The following is a 19,069-nucleotide window of genomic DNA, read 5'->3' on the forward strand; positions in this document are numbered from 1 at the left end:
TGCACACACACCCACACACACGCACATATATACTCATATATGCGCTACAATATATGTGTAGACTTTAAAAAAGGGGGGGGGCTTGTCCAAGGGTCAGATCTTTTACTTTTTTACAACTAATGCCCTCCGCTTGATCGCGGCCGCAGAAAACTTGGCCACTTTCAGTGTTACTTCTGGGTTTTTATCTCCTAGTAGGATTTTCAGCCGCTGAGATTCAGATCGACCTGGGAATTTCTGAACGATAGGGGAGATAAACAGTGACCTGATATCCCCGTAGAGGTCGCAGTGTAACAACACATGTGAAGCCGTTTCCGCCTCCTTCAGACCACATGGGCAAACTCGTTCGGCATAGGGTGTGCCCTCGTATCTGCCCTTTAGTAAGGCAGATGGCAGTACATCAAATCTGGTAAGGGTAAACGCCCGCCTATATTTTGCGATTTGTAGATCCAGCAGATATGGGGTTAGATTAAACCCTTTTCCATAATCTTGGATAGCTGGATATTTATCTATCTTGCTCATATGGTCCTGAAGCTCTATATCTCCTATTCGCTGGCTCACCATCATTTTAGCCTTTTCAAAACCTGCGGCTATAAGTTCCTGTGGGGAAAGCCCCAGGCCCTTCAATTTTTCATAAAGCGACAATCTCCATTTAGACTGGAACGGGTCTAGTAAAGTCAATGGAGCCACTCCCACTGGGAAAAATATGAGTTTTAGCCAGAAGTGAATCTTCAGGATCCATATCCTGGCATTAATAGGGAGTTGACCTACCTCCAGCCTAATGGCAGTGTTGGAGACACAGGTAGGTAACCCTAGTAGGGAGCGGTAAAATTTAGTTTGTACAGATTCCAGGGACTTGAGTTTTTGGCAATTAAATATCTGGGTGCCATACATCAGTTGTGGAAGTATTTTTGCAACAAAGACCTGGGAGGCGGCAGGAACATATTGACCTCCTTTTCTGTAAAAGAATCTTATGATAGCTCTAAAAGATCTTTGCGCATTTACAATGGAATTCTTAATCTGATGGCACCAAGATCCCTTCTCATCAAAAATTATTCCAAGATATCTAAAAGATGTTACTTGCTCAATAGGTTGGTTATTAATTTTCCATTTATGTCGGAGTTTTCTCTTGGGGAACACCATAATTTTTGATTTAGTGTAATTTATTATTAGGTGTTCAGCTTCGCAGTACTCTGTAAGAGCTCGTAAAAGTTTTCTTAGACCCACACAAGAGAAGGAAATAAGTGCCGCATCATCTGCGTACAAAAGGACTGGGATTGGTATATTGTTTAGGTTTGGGGAATGAGTACTTGCTTCCTCCATCTTTCCGACTAAGGAGTTTATATAGAAGTTGAATAGAATAGGGGCAAGAACACAGCCTTGCTTGACACCATGGAAACTTTGGATTTCCTTTGATAGGTTCCCATAACGGTCGCATCTAACACGGATCCGAGTATTTTCATGTAGTCTACGGATAAGAAGCAAAAGACGTCTATCGATGTTTGTGGCATTTAATTTTTCCCAAAGTCTGTGCCGGGGTATCGAATCGAAAGCTGATTTGAAATCTATAAAGGCTACATAGAGAGAGCCTCCTTTCTTTGAGGTGTATTTCTCCACTAGATGTTGCAATACCAGTCCTTGGTCTAGAGTTGATCTATGTGCCCTGAAACCAGCCTGGGCTTCCTTTAAGATGTGCTCCTGTTCCAGCCAGTCCGCAAACTTTTCACGTAAGTGAGTTGCATAAAGTTTGCTGATGATGCTTAAGAGACTGATTGGTCTGTAATTGGCTGGATCAAGTTTACAGCCTTTCTTAAATATGGGAACGATGATTGCCAATCCCCAGTCCTCTGGTATTATTGCTGTTTGATCTATGCTGGTGAAAAGGGTGGCAAGGACTGGGGCCCACCAGTCAATATTGGCTTTGAGAAGCTCAGGAGAGATATTATCTGCTCCCGGGGCTTTTCTATGTTTGAGTGCCTGAATAAGCCTCCTAATCTCCGCAACCGACACCGGGGGCCGCTCATCACCTGCCGCACACTGTATTAGTGGCTGTGTCAAAGGCAGAGCTGGATATAAAGATTGGAAAAATGCCTCCCAAGTCCCTGCAGGTATAGTATACTCCACTTCTGAGGAAGTAGATCGCACTCCATTTGCTACCAGTCTCCAGAAGGTGGCCGAATCTCTCTCTCTGGATGCATCTATTAGGCATTTCCATTCTCTTTTCTGTGCCAGGAGTTTTTTGTTTTTGATCAGAATTTTATAGTTTCGTTTATCTTCAAACCAGCCCGTGGGGAGTTGGGGTAAATTGGCAGATCTATAATTCTTGTATTTTTTCAGTAAGTTTAGCTTCATGTCCTGACATTCTTGATCAAACCAGGGTTTGGAGTTTTTATATACTGAAGATTGCCTACTTGGCCTGTTCCTTTTTTCCTTCAGGGAATCTTGAAGGAGTGAAATTAACTCCTGAAATAAATTTATCTTTAGTTCATGGCTAGAGGAAGTTATAAGGTTTTCTCTCTTAGTGAGGAATTCCTTTGAGCATAGCCTACTTGAAATTTCCTTATGCAGTTCATCTGTCCATCTGATACGCGAATATCTGAGCTCCAAAGCTGTAGGGCTCGAATGCTCGATTTTCTCAGCGCAGGATAAATCCTTTCCCGCAGCTACGAGTGCACTTAATGGCAGATGGTCACTGTCTAAGCGCTCCTCCACTTTGCATTCCAGAACTTTGTTTTGAAGATCATACGACACGATTATATAGTCAATTGTGGAGGCGCCATTGTTAGATATAAATGTGAATTCTCCGACCTTCTCCCCCTCTGTACGGCCATTTAGTATAACCAAGTCCAACTTGTTGACCAAGTGTAGTAGGCATAAGCCGGCATAATTGCAGCCTTTATCCTTTGAGACTCTAGCTGGTATTGGGTGGGTTTCCTCTATAATGGGGACTGTTTCGTGGAAATGGGCATACAAAGCCTCATCAGATTGTCCAGTTCTGGCATTTAGGTCGCCTGCCACCACTACAGAGGCATCAGGAAATTGATTTGATAGTTTGTCAAGATACTGTTCTAACTGAGCCCAATTGTTTCTTATCAATCTTTTCTCTCTTTGTGGGGGTAGGTATACGTTAATCAGCAGCAAGCTGTGGGTTCTCCACTGTACTTGCACAGCTGTGGCCAGATGGTCTAGTGGGTCTAGTTTTTTAAATATGGCCCTTAGCCTTGTTGAGATTAGGGTAACTAACCCACCTTTAACTCGCCCCCCTCTAGTACTTAAAAGACCTGGGAGGGAGAACGCAGAAAAACCATTTAGCTCCACTTCACTTGTGCTCCAGGTCTCCTGGAGAAACACAATGTCATGTCTCTGGATGTATTTAGCAAAGGATTGGTCAGAAACCCTCTTTTGCCAACCTGCAATATTCCAAGTTAGCAAGGCAAGGTTGCACGTTGTCTTGCCAAACATTGATCTTAGTCAATTTGCCTTTAAAAGATTTTTTGGGCCTATCTTTTTATCTGTTAGTTGGATTTCATTCATTTTGGCAATGTCCATAGATGTATTGTCGCCCAGGTACTCAATGGAATCAATTGAAGGGTGCAGCGTGCTAACATTAGTGATCAGAACTCCTTTTTTTGGCGAATCTACCTTGAGGTGTTCTATTTGACTGATACCAAGTTCATCCTCATCCAGGTATCTCATGCTGGTCCAAGAGCGCGTTGTGGTTGTCATAGGGATGGTTTCCTTCTTAGATGGTAGATTGTTGCTGTCCCTTACGCACTGTGTTAGATCTGTTGCTGTCAGGTTTATCTCTGCAGCTGCAGAGGTATTATAAAGGTAGTCTTTCATGGTTGCCATAAGGATGGTTTCCTTCTTAGATGGTAGTTTGTCCCTTGCGCACTGTGTTAGATCTGTTGTTAACAGGTTTATCTCTGCAATTGCAGAGGTATTATAAGAGTAATCTTTCATGGGGTCTGTCTTGGCTTTTTCAGAGAGGTTCTCTTTCTTTAATTGGTCCGTTGCCGGTTCTTCCTCTCTTACTTTTTCCTGAGCATTCATCTCTGTTAGCTTATTTCTAAGGGTCTCCAATCTTCTCAAGATCTCAGATTGGGCAAGGGAAGGCAACAATCCAAACTGATTTATTAATGCCTTTTCTTCTGGATAGAAGTTATCCGTCCCCTCATTAGGCAGTCTCATCTCCTGTCTTAGTTTCAAGGACCCTTGCTCAGTATGTTCCAGTTTGTCTTTTGAGTGTCCTCTCTCCTCCTTTGGTTTACAAGAAAATCTTATCTCAGCTGTCGTAAACTCATCAGGGAACAATTTCAAACATGTGCTGTTTTCAAAGAATCTTGTTACCGTTATCCTTTTCTTTAACAGCAAATGTCTTGATCTATATATATATTTAGCCAAGATTTGATCTTTGAAGGAGGCAATCACTCGCAGAGAGTATCCATTGTAGAATATGAAATCTACTGAGGTAATGTCCTTTAATTTTATTTTCCCTGGCAGCATATCATCTAAAGTATTCACAAAATGCACCGAGCGTTCTTCCTGTGTAAGGAAGCCCTTTGGCTTCGGGTAGTTAAGAAATGCTAACTTCCTATCTGCCAACATCAGTTTCCATCCTTTATCCTGGGGCAAGTCTTGCCCTGCTACTGGCTCATCTTGAGATCTGCCATAATCAATGGTATGGGGTGAGTCTTCTTTAATATTTATGGATCCTTGGGGTTTCAGCATAGAGCACCCGGGTAGTGATTCCGTTTCCTCACTTGTTTTGTTAGGCAGCGATGATGTTTCTTTCAAAGACTTCAGCTGGATCTTTTTTCCTGGATCCACACTGTTGTTCTCTCTGCTGCCATGTATAGCAGGTTTGTTAGAGTTTGTTTTTGATTTTGTTGGGATCAGCTTATATAGTCTTTTCCAGCATACTTTACATGCACGCCGGTTTATAACAGATTTCCTTGCAATTTTTATGTTCTTACTTTTCTTTTTAATTTCAGCTTTCTTCTTATGGGATCTCTTACTGATGCCTCGCTTCTTTTGATTTACTTCAATAGGAAATTCAGTTTTAGGGACAGATACATACAACCCTATGTCCTTTCCTTGTTGTAAATGATTTTCCGCTGCTGATCCTTGTGTGCACTTGCTGGTCGCTGGTTGCTTTGTATATTCTGGCTCTTGAGGGGTGGTTGGTGGATTGACACCATGAAATTCTGAGCCTTTAGCTTGGAGGGGATAATTTTCCACTAATGTCAGAAGCAGCCCATTTGTTATTGTTAAGTATTTTTTCATAGCTGCCAGATCCAGATTTATAGAGAGCAGCCAGTCCTGAGGATAGCAGTCATTGTTTTCCGTCTGGGAGCCCATAGATGAAGTCTGGGATTTCTGGGAGTTTCGGGTTTCTTCCTGTAGCTCTGAAGATAATATCTCAGCCAAGACTATTTCATGGGCCAGGCTCATTGTATTTCTATTTTGGTTGTTATTCTCCGTGTCCTGTATTCCTCTAGAGAAGGTTGAGTGATCTTGAGCAGCAGAGGGAAAAGGAAGAGCCTCATCCTGCTTCAACTCAACCATCTCAGCCATCTTTTGCCCGTTTCCATTTCCATTCTCGTTGTCCCTTGTATGTAAAAGGTATTGCGTGATTTTACTCTGTTTCTCATAACACTCCTGGAACAATGGGCTTGTCACTATCCCCAGGTCCCTACGTTTCTTTCTAGTAAGTACCATTTGTAAATCTTTGTTACCAATCAGGGTTATTCTTCCTATTTCAAAAACTATGCCTCTTAGGAAGTCGAAAGCTCCACCCAGCTATAGACTGAGGTCCAGATTGAGGCAAGATTTGGGATAGCTGTTTGTAGTTTGTAATTTGATAGCTTGTAGTTCGGAGCGTAACACGAACTCTGCAGCTAGTTCGGCGGCCATCCACTATGTGGTGATACTTCCGGACGGTGTTGGAAAACTGGGAATAAATCTCTTGAACACAGGGCGAACTCCCCCTCTCCGGCAGCCTCCTTCGACTAGCTCTCCTTCTGCACCGGCGTCCTGTCGCGTTGGGTCTCGGCTCCCCTCCCCGCAGCTCCGGGGATGGCGGACGGCTTCAACCTTCAGCCTCTCACAGCAGGAGTGATGGTATTCCAGCTGAACTTTCTTTCTGTGTCCTTTACAGAAGAGCTCCTTCTTCCGCACTGGCTACAAGGCTATTCTGGTCTGATCCACTTTCCAACACCGAGACGTTAAGGTGTTTGGGGTTTTTTTTCGGCCTTCCAAAGTAGTCTCTCTCAAAGAGCAATAATGCACACACAGGCGCGCGCGCCCCCGTCTCCAAAGCAAGCACCGGGGCAGACTGGAGCGGCGGGGGTGGGCTGGGGGGGCGAGCAGCAATAGCAGCAAACAGCTGGAAGGATGAACTTGGGAGATCTGGAGATCTGAGCAAAGCCAGCGGCTCAGAGGGGCGCAACAGCCCGGCTGCCCTACCTGCTTCCTTCTCTCCTCTCCCTGCCCGAGGAAAGGAAGCGAAGGGAAGGGGAGACGGAGGAGAAAAGAGCCTTCGCTACCAGCGCCGCCGCCGCCGCCTCCTGCTGCACCAGCAGCAGCCGCCGCCTCGCTCCCTCTAGGAGGAAACATTCAGGTGTGGTGAACTTCTGTGCCCGGTATACCTGAGCTTTCCATATAGAGTTAGAATACATTTCCTGGCACACTTTACTATTTATAAGGAATTCCTGGCACTGAGGAGGACCTAGTCAAGCGGGGCCAATCTCATCATCTTGATATTTTTTTTAGTGCCCAGTGGCTAGCTCTGATAGAAATGCTTGCAATGCCTTGAAGGGACAAGTAGAGAGAGCAGTTTTTCCAGAAGATTTATTCAAGTTTGATTCTTGCTATCTCTCACAGAGTACAGCACTCTTCCTGCCCTCACAATATATTGGATTTTGGTGCACAGGAGAGATACACAAAGTTGCGCTCTCTGTATTAAGAAAACCTAAATCAGTGTCCATTTGCTAAGTCTGTATTCCCTTCTTTAAACTTAAATCCAGTTGAAGTTGTGTATAAAAATCTTAAAATAAATGCTTTGCTTTCTGCCCCTTATGATAGCTGCAACTCATGTTTGATTTTTACAATGGTGGTTCTCTTTAAAACCTATGGGAAATGGATGCATCCATAGTACTGAGTAGTTAGATTCCATCATTTTCTCTGTTTCTTGCCATTTTGACACAGTTTGTTGGGAAACTGATGGAGGCCAAAGAAAGTTAAAATATATGCAGTGAAAGCAAATGTCAGTTCAATTACATTGAGAATTTAGTAAGCTGCCTTATGCCGATTCAGACCATTAGTCCTTATAGCTCAGTATTTTCTACACTGATTGACTGGTGGCAGCTCCCCAGGATTTCAGGACGAGATCTCTCCCCAGTCCTGCCTAGAGATTGAACTTGGGGCTTTCTGTATCTACCATTGAGCTACAGCCCTTTCTGGGGATCAGCCAGTGTGATGTAGTGGTTAAGAGCGGTGGACTCTTAATCTGGTGAACCGGGTTCGGGTCTCCGCTCCTCCACATGCAGCTGCTGGGTGACCTTGGGCTAGTCACACTTCTCTGAAGTCTCTCAGCCTCACTCACCTCACAGAGTGTTTGTTGTGGGGGAGGAAGGGAAAGGAGAATGTTAGCCGCTTTGAGACTCCTCAGGGTAGTGATAAAGCGGAATATCAAATCCAAATTCTTCTTCTTCTTCAAATCTGCTTGGAAATGGTGTCTTCTGTCCTGGAATACCTAATATTCACCTAATACAAAATGCATAGGAGCTGGGTGTGGAAATGGTTGCATTGGGGTGGGTGAAGGAGTGTGGCTCAGTTGCAGAGCGTGTGTGATGCCTGCCAAAGCCCCAGGTCGAATCCTTTGCATCTCTAGTTAAAAGGAATGCAGTTAATCCATCAGAATGCACACTTCTTTTAACTTTGCAGTGCAGTTCTCATCTCATAAATGTGTACAAAAATGCACATCTTAGGGAAAACACATAAATATATCTTATTTAAGAGAAAATTAATAGGAAAATGTGTACTTTGAGGAAAATGTGTCCCAAAGTATATGCTTTAAGAAAACGGGATGCTTTCAAAAATGTACATTTTAGAGAAAATGTAAATAATTTAAATGTGTTTATGCAATCTTTTTTTTATAAAAAGGAGACAGAATGGACTTCTGATTAAATACATGTAAAACTGAGACAGACTGAAAACAGAGTGATGCCTTTCCCCCCTCCTAGTAGATGTGTGCACGCTGTGCCTGTTCAAAGGCATTATTTTTTCCATTGCTTCTTTTCACATTCTAGGGTTGAGTGCTGGTGTGGAAACAGGTTCTGCAGCGAGCTCTGGCTCAAATTTAAACTTTGTTGTATATTGTCCAGATGCACTCTTGCTCATCACGCCTCTTGTCTAAAAATAGGAAGAAACGTATTGTCTGAATGCTAATGCATGCAATTAGCCTGGAGAGAAAAGGACTTCGTGAGATATGGGTCTTTTCATGGAGCATGTTGCACGTACTGCCATTCAAATAATGTGTTGGTAGCATCTAATTTTTATGCACTGGGGAGACTTAAGAGAGAGAGAAGAAGATGCAACATGTAAGTCAGATCTTATGGTATCCAGTTAGGAATTTCCTCTTCCTGGAAAGTGTTAAACTTGGCAGTTATATTACCCTCAGCAAGACTGAGTGTGTTTCATTACTATTCTTTTCATTTTCATTTTGCAGCAATCCTGGGCCTTTTTATTAAATTTATTTTTTAAAAAGTTAAAACATAAAGGACTCAAAAGGCCACTTTTCTTCTTTGCCCTTTCCTCCCCTCGAGGATAAGGGAATAGAGGGCGAGAAATCCTTCAGAGGCTACAGCAATCAAAATTGCTCTTTGGAAAAGCTTTACAGGTTGAGTTTAAACAAGAGAGGAGGGAGGAGGAGGAGGCGGTGTGGGGAGTGGGGTGGCTGCTGGGGACACAAAACCCATTTCAAGTCTCCAGCCAGTTGTTAAGGTATAAATATGTACATTCATCATGCCAGCTTTGATGTTGAGACCGGCAGTGTGTATGGGAGATGGAAGTTATTTAATAGAATAATATTCTGCCTATTATTAACACAGAGACATACACACAGCCAATTTCGTTGTTCTCTCAGTAGCAGTCTACCAAAGAACTAATTCACAATCTATAATCCCTTCATATTTTCCATGGTAGGAGAGAGTACAGTGGTACCTCGGGTTACATACGCTTCAGGTTACAGACTCCGCTAACCCAGAAATAGTACCTCGGGTTAAGAACTTTGCTTCAAGATGAGAACAGAAATCGTGCTCCGGCAGCAGGAGGCCCCATTAGCTAAAGTGGTGCTTCAGGTTAAGAACAGTTTCAGGTTAAGAACAGACCTCCGGAACGAATTAAGTACTTAACCCGAGGTACCACTGTAATGTGGGGTGGCGGGGAGCAATAAATCCTTCCTTTTGGAGACTCTTAAGAGCTCCTCAACCTGAAGCTGTCACATCCAGGGTCTATGCATGTGGGTTAGAAGAGCAGCCCCTTGTTGTGAATTGTGGTGCACAACATCATCTCAGTTTTCTAGTGAGTGCTACATTTTCATACCTAGGGTGAGAGGATTCACTAACTTCCTCTAATCCATCTTCCTGCCTCCAGTTTAAATTTTTGATCCTTTGATCATCTAGGACAGGGGTCAGCAAACTTTTTCAGCAGGGGGCCAGTCCACTGTCCCTCAGACCTTGTGGGGGGCCGGACTATATTTTGGAAAAAAAATAATGAACGAATTCCTATGCCCCACAAATAGCCCAGAGATGCATTTTAAATAAAAGGACACATTCCACTCATGTAAAAACATGGTGATTCACGGACCATCTGTGGGCCGGATTGAGAAGGCGATTGGGCCAGATGTGGCCCCCGGGCCTTAGTTTGCCTATCCATGATCTAGGAGGCAGGTGGGAAAAGCTCAGTAAACCTCAACTGGCTTTTTGACCTGTTAGCTGTATACAAAGATGGCCTGGGTTCTGGATCTTTCTCCTTCTCCCTTTTGAGACCTAGATCCTTTCTGCCTCATAAGAACATAATAAGATCCAACTGGATCAGGCCAATGGCCCATCTAGTCCAGCATTCTGTTCTCACAGTTGCCCATCAGATGCCTGTGGGAAGCCCACAAACAGGGCCAGAGCTCAGCAGCACTACTCCCCCGCTTCTGCAGTTTCCAGCAAAGGGCAGTCAGAAGCACACTGCCTCCGGCAGTGGAGGTAGAACATAGCCATCTGGGTCAGCAACCCATTCTGAGAACCAGATCACTTGCAACCAATCTCTGTGCCATATTATTTTATACCCAGACCCTCAGAATATGAATTCACGAACTTAACACATTCTGCTTCCATTTGCTCACCCTTCATCTATGGCCCATTTCCCTGGCACCTGACTTTCATACAAATCACCTACTCCATATATACATATATTCAGAAAAAGCCATGCCCATCTCATCCACTTTTTTGCCCCTAAGTCAAATCCAGAGCATATTTTGGCTGGCCCTACTTAACTATTGTAGCCAGGATCACACTCCCCTCAAGGAGTGTGTCTTGTTCCTGACCTCATGTGATGCTCAGAGGCAGCTGTATATACCCACTGCTTTATTTATGAGCAGATAACCACATGGCACAATGAAAGTTTCCACACCAGCAACTATCACTGGCAGTTCAGTGTTCCTCAGGAAAGGGCTATAAATGACTGAGTAGGCCCACTCTCAGTTCTTTGGCCTGATGAGTAGTAAGCCAAGAAACCAAACAATTTCAACAATTTCAACTTTACTTCAGGACATAGGGTATCCCTCACCCAGGTGCCACCAGAAAGAGGGCCCTTTTCTTAAGTCAATGATTTGTGGATTTCATCTAGGGAAGGAATAACAAAGAGGACCTCCCTGGCAGACCTTAAAATTCAGGCATAAGCAGTATAGGGAGAGGAATTCCTTCAAAAACCTGGCCCTAAGTTACTGACAGCTCTGTACATAGGCACTCAGATCTCTAGCAGTTGGGCAGCCAATGCAGGCTCTTCAAAACTGGTATTATGTGGTGGGGTAGCCTATTTTTATACTGTGAATAAGCATATTAGGTTTTCTTAAAGGTTTTAATGCTATTATTGGCATTTTATTGGCTAATTTTATTGCGTAACCCACCCTGATACTGCCTGGTGATGAAGGACTGGGTGGAAATTGTTTAAAGAAGTAAGAAAAAATAAATATTCCAAGAAAATACCATTTAAAACTGATGTGTTAAAAACACATCAGCATGAGTACAACTCATGACAGAACATTTGGGAGTGATGGGCAAACTCCTCACAACTCAATAACTGGGGTTGTGACAGTGTACATCCCCAACACACACACACACAACTTACTTGGTGGCAAAAACCTCTATGTGATGCCTCCATGCCATCTGAAATGGCAGCATCCCTGAGACTCTTAGGGGCCCTGGACAAATATGTGCCTAGGAACTCAGTAGAGATGTCAGAAACCCTGGAAACTGATCCCACATGAGTATGCTCAACAGTGTTCCCATATTAGCAGCCTAGAAGCAAGGAGTTCTGGGCCATATACTTTCCAGGGCACCTGATGACAACTGTAGTGAATGCTCAGACACCTATTGACTAATCCACGTCTTTGGGTTCCCTGCCTGGGTTCCCTGAGCATATTTAGAAGCTTGGTTTACATTCCAAGCATTTGTGGGAGTTGGGAGATGACACTTATTTGTAATGTATGAAAGCACTGTGAGCTGGAGAGATTACCATTATGAGCCAGGTAAATGCATTAGAAACATCACTAGAATCTGGCTCTCAAGAGCTGCAAAACACTGTTCTTTTCCGCCCAGTATTGGAATCTTCACTTATCACAATCACCGGGGGACCTGCAAAATGAAATGCCAGAGTAGAACTTTTTCATTCTCTGCTGTGGTGGCAACTGCAGTGGAGTTTCACGCTCTGGTGAGCTGTTTCTGCTACTCCCCAATATTGCTACACCTTAGTAGTCCTTCCATTGAATGCTCATCCCTCTGTCTTACCCCTATTCTAACCCCCCCACCCCCGCTGCAGAGAGGTGGTAACATAGGATTTGACTGTGTGATCTGGGAGCTAAAGGTGAGTGTTTCTCCACTTCAAGTGAGAAGCACTTATGCAGCTGCTGCATGGTTATCAGCCCCTGGAATGCACCTAAGATCACACTTAAGGTTCATTGTACGGGAGTGGAAAAAAGCACAACTTGTTAACCTTAGGAGGTCCAGCATCTTGGGCTATACTGCCATTTTCTGATCCAACATGTCAGCTTCCCTCCATACCTTGGGGTGTGTGTGTCTTTTTATAAATTTTTTTTTTTGAATGACCCATTTTGTAAGCATTCAGCATGATCTTTAATGCTTTACACAGTGAAAGTGATTGATACCTTTGAGTTCCTTACTGCCATCCTTTGAAAGGCATGAGAGAGCATTAAAGAGAACACCAGCTTCTCCTTCCAGCAGGGGTTCTTGTTATTCCTTTGTATGTGTATGTCTTTTGTGCATTCAGGCTGAAAGTCAGAGATGTGAACTTTTGAAAAGTTGTTTCATAATAACAAAAGCCCCCATCCCTACTGAGTGGCTCAGTGATGTTCGCCTGCTGCGAATATATGTCTTTTGATTTGCTTTTTCACTCAGCAGTTGTGCTTCTTTCTTTGCAGCTCAGATTTATGTCCTAGAATGTACTCTAGTCTTTCAAAATTCCACATGTTTCTGTAACCCTTACCCTTAGGGGAAGCTGAAGTGGACTCTCTTTTTTATTTTATTTCTCGTGGCCTCTTCTTCTGTTCTCTTGCTACTTTGAAGGAAGTCAGAGATGCTGAATAAATTCAGTATCTGTCTTTCTAACACTATAGAGTGGCATGGGGGTAATGTTGAAGGCAGGAGCAAATCATGAGATCCCCTCATAGTCCTAAATTCACAGCCATATCCTACAAGAAGAATGCTCTCAAAGGTGACACAGAAAGTCCAGTTGGTCCTGGCTGAGGTTCCATTAAGATATAACCCCTGTTTTAAAGCAGCTCCACAATGGATAATAGATTCATAGATGCACAGGAAACTGAGGTGGCACTATATAGAAACCTGCTAAAGGGCAGGAAACTCCAAGAAGGAAGTAACTAGAGGGAAAGACTTATGGTTGTCTCTAGACTAATGCACAGAGAGTGGGAAACAAGCAAGACAGTTTTGAGCGCTTAATACAGAATGACAAATATGACCTAATAGGCATTACTGTAATTGGATGGGATGAGACTCATGACTGAAATGTAGAAATTGAGGTGGTATAACCTGTTCAAAAGGAATAGACCAAACAGGAAGGGGGGAGGAGTAGTATTATATGTAAAGGATGTGTACACTTACAACCTGGAGCATGGAAGGCAGAGTAAGAGTATATGGGTAAAAATTGTAGGAGAGGAAAACAACAGTGACCTTAATGTAGGTGTCTGTTATAGACCTTCAAGCCAGACTGAAGACTTGGATAATATCTTCCTAGAGTAGATTACTAAATATTCAAAAAGGGAGAGATATAGTAGTCATGGAAGACTTCAACTATCCCAACATCCATTGGACCTCAAACTCTGCCAAGAATGTAAGGTCCAACAAATTCCTCAGTTGCCTCACTGACAATTTCATTTCCCAGAAGGTAGAGGAAGCAACAAGGAGATCTATCTTGGACCTAGTCCTCACCAATAGGAACTGATGAAGTACTGGGAACCTTAGCAGGAAGTGATCATGTTCTCTTGGCTTTCATGATACAGATGCAAGGGAAAGCTGAGTGTCATCAGATATGCACTTGGGACTTTAAGAAGGATGATTTCAAAAAGCTTAAAGAACTACTGGGTTGAGATCCCATAGTCAGAAATACTCAAAGAGAAGGGAGTCCAAGATGGATGGGAGTTTCTTAAAGGTGAAATATTGAGGACTTAAATGCAGACAATTCCCAAAGGAAGAAAAGTGGGAGGCATCTAAAGAAACTGGTGTGGCTGCGTAAGGAGCTTAAAGATTATCTGAAAGCTAAGAAAGGCATGTATAAGAAATGGAGGGAAGGGGAAATCACAAAGGAAGAATCTACATGAGTAACCAACAGTTGCATGGGGGAGGTTAGGTAGGCCTATGGTCAGAATGAGCTCAGACTTTGAGAGAGGTTAATAATAATAATAATAATAATAATAATAATAATAATAATGGAACACCTAGCTACTTTAAATAATTCAGATTTCCAGGGCCTGATGAACTGCATCCAAGGATACTAAAGGAGCTTGTGGATGTAATCTCACAGCCTCTGTCCAAAATCTTTGAGAACTATTGGAGAACAGGTGAGGTCCCTGCAGACTGGAGGCAAGCAAATGTTGTCCTCATCTTCAAAAGTGGAAAAAAGAAGACCCACTGACTGGTGAGTTTGACACTGATACCAGGAAAGGTCCTAGAACAGATAATTAAACAGTTGGTCTGTGAGCACTTAGAAAAGGATGCTATGATTACTAAGAGCCAGCATGGGTTACTCAATAACAGCTCATGCCAGGTGAATCTCATTTCTCTTTTTGACAGAGTTGCAAGCTTGGGGGATCAGTGGGGAGCTGTGAATGTAAGATTGCAAGGATCAAAGAGTTGAAAGGGACCACAAGTGTCTAGTCCAACCCCTACAATGCAGTGATCAAGGGGCTTGAACCACCGACTCTTAAACTAAGTCTTATGCTATACTGACTGAGCTTTCCTAGACACTCACGTAGTCTGTATTTCAGTAAAGCTTTTGACACAGTCTCCCATGGTATTCTTGTGAGGAAACTGGTAAAGTGTGGGCTGAATGAGGTAACTGTTAATTGGATTTGTAGTTGATTGACTGACGAAACCCAAAGAGTACTCACTAATGGTTCCTCATCATCTTGGGAAAAAGTGGCAAGTGGGGTGCTGCAGGATTCTGTCTTGAGCCTGCTGTTGTTCAACATCATTATAAATGACTTGGATGAAGAAATTGAGGGGATGCTCATCCCCTCATTGCAGATGGCACCAAACTGGGAGGGGTAACTAATGCCACAGAAGACAGAAATGGGATTCAAGATGCCTTTAACAGATTGGGCCCAAAATGCATTTCAGTAGGGGCAAATGTTAGGTTCTGCACTTGGTCAAGAAGAACTAGCTGCACAAATATAAAATGGGGGGACACCTGGCTTACTAGTAGGGTCTAGGGGTCTTGGTGGACCACAAGCTTAATATGAGTCAACAGTGTGAGGCAGCAGCAAAAAAAGCTAGTGCTAATCTAGGCTACATCAACAGTAGTATAGTGTCTAGATCAAGGAAAGTAATAGTACCATCCTATTCTGCCTTGGTCAGACCACACCTGGAATACTGTGTCCAGATCTGGGCATCACAGTTTAATAAGGATGCTGACAAGCCAGAATGTGTGCAGAGGAAGGCAAGTTTCTGGAAACCAAGCCTTATGTGTAATGGTTGAAGGAGCTGGGTGTGTTTAGCCTGGAAAAGAAGAGACAGAGAAGAAATATGATAGCTATCTTCTACTATCTGAGGGGCTGTCACATGGAAGATAGAACAAGCTTGTATTTTTGCTGCTCTGGATGGTAGGATTCAAACCACTGTCTTCAAGTTATAAGAAAAGAGATTCCAACTAAACACCAGGAAGACCTTTGTGATGGAAAGAGCTGTTTGACAATGGAATGGTCTTCCTTGGGAGGTTGTGGAATCTCCTTCTTTGAAAGGTTTTAAGCAGAGGTTGAATGGCCATCTGTCATGGATGCTTTAGTTGAGATTCCTGCATTGCAGTGGGTTGGACTGGATGGCCTTCAGGGTCCCTACTATCTCTACACGGTGATTCTATGGTGGCCTGTTGGTTTCTAGGGCAAATTTAAGGTGTTCGCGTTAGTGTTTAAAGGTCTAAATGACTCAGGCTCCAAATACCTGAAAGATTGTCTCTTCCCCTACACAACCTCTTGGGTGCTGAGATTGTCATAGGGAATTATTTTGGTAGTTCCTCCACCTTCAGGTGTTGGTGGTGGCCCAGTAGAGGGCTTTATCTGTGGTGACCTCTAAGCTGTGAAACTCCCCTCACAGGTGTATCTGGCACCTTCATTATACAACTTCTGGAAAATGCTGAAGATGCACCTTTGCACACTGGCTTTTTGATATTTTGAGGATCCACCTTGTTTTTGTGATTGTAACTTCTTTTAAAGTGTTTTTAATACTGTGTTTTAATATTGTGCCCACCTCTGGGGACCTTAGGGTGATGGGTAGGTAATCAGTAAAGAATCCAAACTTGCAGACAGCTGACTAAAGACATTTTACTACAACAGGGAGGGAAGAATAATAGTATTTCAAGAAGGAGTCCTGTGGCACCATAAATAGTAAGCTTTTTATTTTTTGGAGTGTAACTGCATTCCTATGCATAATGACCTGGATGTAAGTAGCACTAAACTCAGCTGTGCTTGCTTCTGTGGGTTAAACCTGCAAAACATGTTGAGCTTTAACAAAAGCTCTTTACTATTGTGAAATGTAGCCTTAAGCTTTTAATTAGAGATGCAAACAATCCTGCAAACAAGTGCTGCCATTTATCTTGCTAGTGTGAAGTAAAGGATTTGAAAGTCTCTCTTTCACTTCATTCACTTGCCAGTGGAAAAATGGTGTGTCAGTTATTCCTAGCACTACTGCTGATGGTGTCATCAGTCTTGCTCTGGAGAAAGTCCTGGGACCCCATTCCCCTCCCCCCACTTGTATTATACAATACAGTGGTACCTCGGGTTACATACGCTTCAGGTTACAGACTACGCTAACCCAGAAATAGTACCTCAGGTTAAGAACTTTGCTTCAGGATGAGAACAGAAATCGTGCTCCGGCGGCGCAGTGGCAGCAGGAGGCCCCATTAGCTAAAGTGGTGCTTCAGGTTAAGAACAGTTTCAGGTTAAGAACAGACCTCCGGAATGAATTAAGTACGTAACCAGAGGTACCACTGTACTTTCTGATAGGAGCAGACGATTCTCGATTCTGTACTTCTTGCAAGGTTCAATGCAATCATGTTTCCACATTAATTTATATGTTTCCACAGCATATAAATTCACTGGCAGAAATTAGGCTATTAAAATGCTCACTTCCTAAGACACCATCTCCTTTCCCCTTTTCATGCTGAAGTTTGAACAGGCTGATTTTCATCCCTACAAAGTCTTGAAGAAATAGAGATCCAAGCAAGGAAATTCCCAGCATCACAGGGAACAAATTGAAGGTTGAACCACTCAAAAAGTTAGAAAGCAAATGTTATCAGGTGCTACCCTTCTGTATATTGTGAGAAAGGGTGCTATTTATTGACACTAGTTTCTTCAAACATGTGTCTACCTCTCTGGAACTCTTTCTGGAACTCTCTCTCTCTCAAAACGTCATTCTAAATTTATGTTTTAAGAACATATGGTGCAACTTAATAAAACTGGAGAAGAACAAAGCAACCTAAATAGCTGTGTCTATAAATCGAGCTGAGTTGTGTTGCTTCTGTAAAGCATGTTTTTAATAACCTTCTAATGTTTAGTGAATCAAATCTGGCAGATAATGAGCACCATCTAGTGATGCAGTACCTTGCCTAATCTGTGCAGAATGACAGGCTGATCTACATGCGGCAAATGTGGCTGGCTGCTGTTCAGCTGCTTATTTCAAAATACATCTCTAAGTAGGCATCAAGGTGACATTTCACAGGAGGAAAATGTCGGCACTAATTAATTGTTGATGTGAAGTTATTAGTCACTCCAGTGCAGTTGCTCTCCTTACAGATTATTTTGTTTTCTATATTTAATATGGCACTTTTAAAAGGCACAATGTTCTGAAGAACTTGGCATTCCAAATATATTAACTCTGTATGTAATAACAGTGTTTGTGGCCCACTTCTAACACATATGATTGAAGTAGTCATGCATTGCTATTGTGATGGAAATGCACAAAATTGATATGGAGCTCAAAGGAAGGGCAAACGAGTGGAAATTTATGGGTGACATTAGAGCTAGTGAGAAGCAATGATACAATCCTAAAAAACACAAACCCATGACATTGACTTAGTATTTAAAAAAGAAATGGTTTTTATAAAATAGCTCTTTCCCCCTCCCACCTGAAAATTTGATTCACTGGTTCTTTAGAACATTTGCTTGGGTTCAGTTGGATTTATGTTCAGTCCCCAATTAAAATAATCACATGTAGCAAAACTGGAATGATACCTGCTTAACACACTGGAGAGTTGTAGACTCACAGTAGACCAGCCTTTGCCTGCCAGCCTGGTCCTCTGACATGTTTTGACCTCAATGTTTTGATCACAACATTGACCACAAGCATGGTCAATGAGCAGAGATGAGAGGACAGGCAGTTCTACAGCATCTGGAAGACACCAGAATGGGGAAGACTGCAGTTGGCCAATAATACACTCAGTACAAAGCAACTTTGTGCACTCTGTGTTAATGGCTGTGTACTCTGAATGTCATAATTTTAATCTGTACCCAAAGTAATTCCTTATCTTCTGATGGTTCCTTTGCCATCCAAGTAGAAGGATAGAAGTATTATCAATGAATTCTATTTCAAAGAAGAGTTCAATAAACAGTGTGAACTTTAAAATCCATGGAGCTGGTCTTGGGTTTGTTTTTTACTATGGTTGTTAGCTTTCATCCACAGCTGACCTCTCAACCAGTGGGCTTGTCTACCTGTCATTATTGCATCATTGATGGCATTATTGCATCACTGGTTGTCTTACAAACTTAGAGACAAGTTAGCAGGCATTGTTAATCAATGTAGCAGCAGTTTGCCCTCAGCTCCCCTTCCCTCCTGCCTTTTATCTGCTGAGCACAATTGTGCTCAAGCATTGGAAATAGTCATCTTACTGTTTCAGCCATTCTAAGAATAAGCAGGAGGAACCATCTTAATCTGTAGCTGCCCGCATGATCAGCATTCATTTCCCAGCATGTAGGTAGGTGATTAATATTAATCTGTCTAGTCAAAGATTGTAGACAGCTTGGTAAGGATCCTCTCTTCATGAGTATAATACATTC

At 42.8% G+C, this 19,069-nt stretch overlaps 1 protein-coding gene and 1 long non-coding RNA gene across 30 annotated transcripts in view; both read left to right on the forward strand.

Moving 5' to 3' along the window:
• Positions 1–19,069, forward strand: part of NRXN3 (neurexin 3) — a 1,187,696-nt gene that overhangs the window by 454,427 nt on the left and 714,200 nt on the right. The window lies entirely within an intron of this gene.
• Positions 18,798–19,069, forward strand: part of LOC310681510 — a 38,218-nt gene continuing 37,946 nt past the window's right edge. For both annotated transcript variants that reach the window (XR_014513363.1, XR_014513364.1), the window contains exon 1: positions 18,798–18,987. This is a non-coding gene — a long non-coding RNA (uncharacterized lncRNA). The remainder of the gene's footprint in view (positions 18,988–19,069) is intronic.

Source organism: Podarcis tiliguerta (genome assembly GCF_965153285.1).
Source record: "Podarcis tiliguerta genome assembly, chromosome: 1".
Lineage (NCBI taxonomy): Eukaryota > Metazoa > Chordata > Lepidosauria > Squamata > Lacertidae > Podarcis > Podarcis tiliguerta.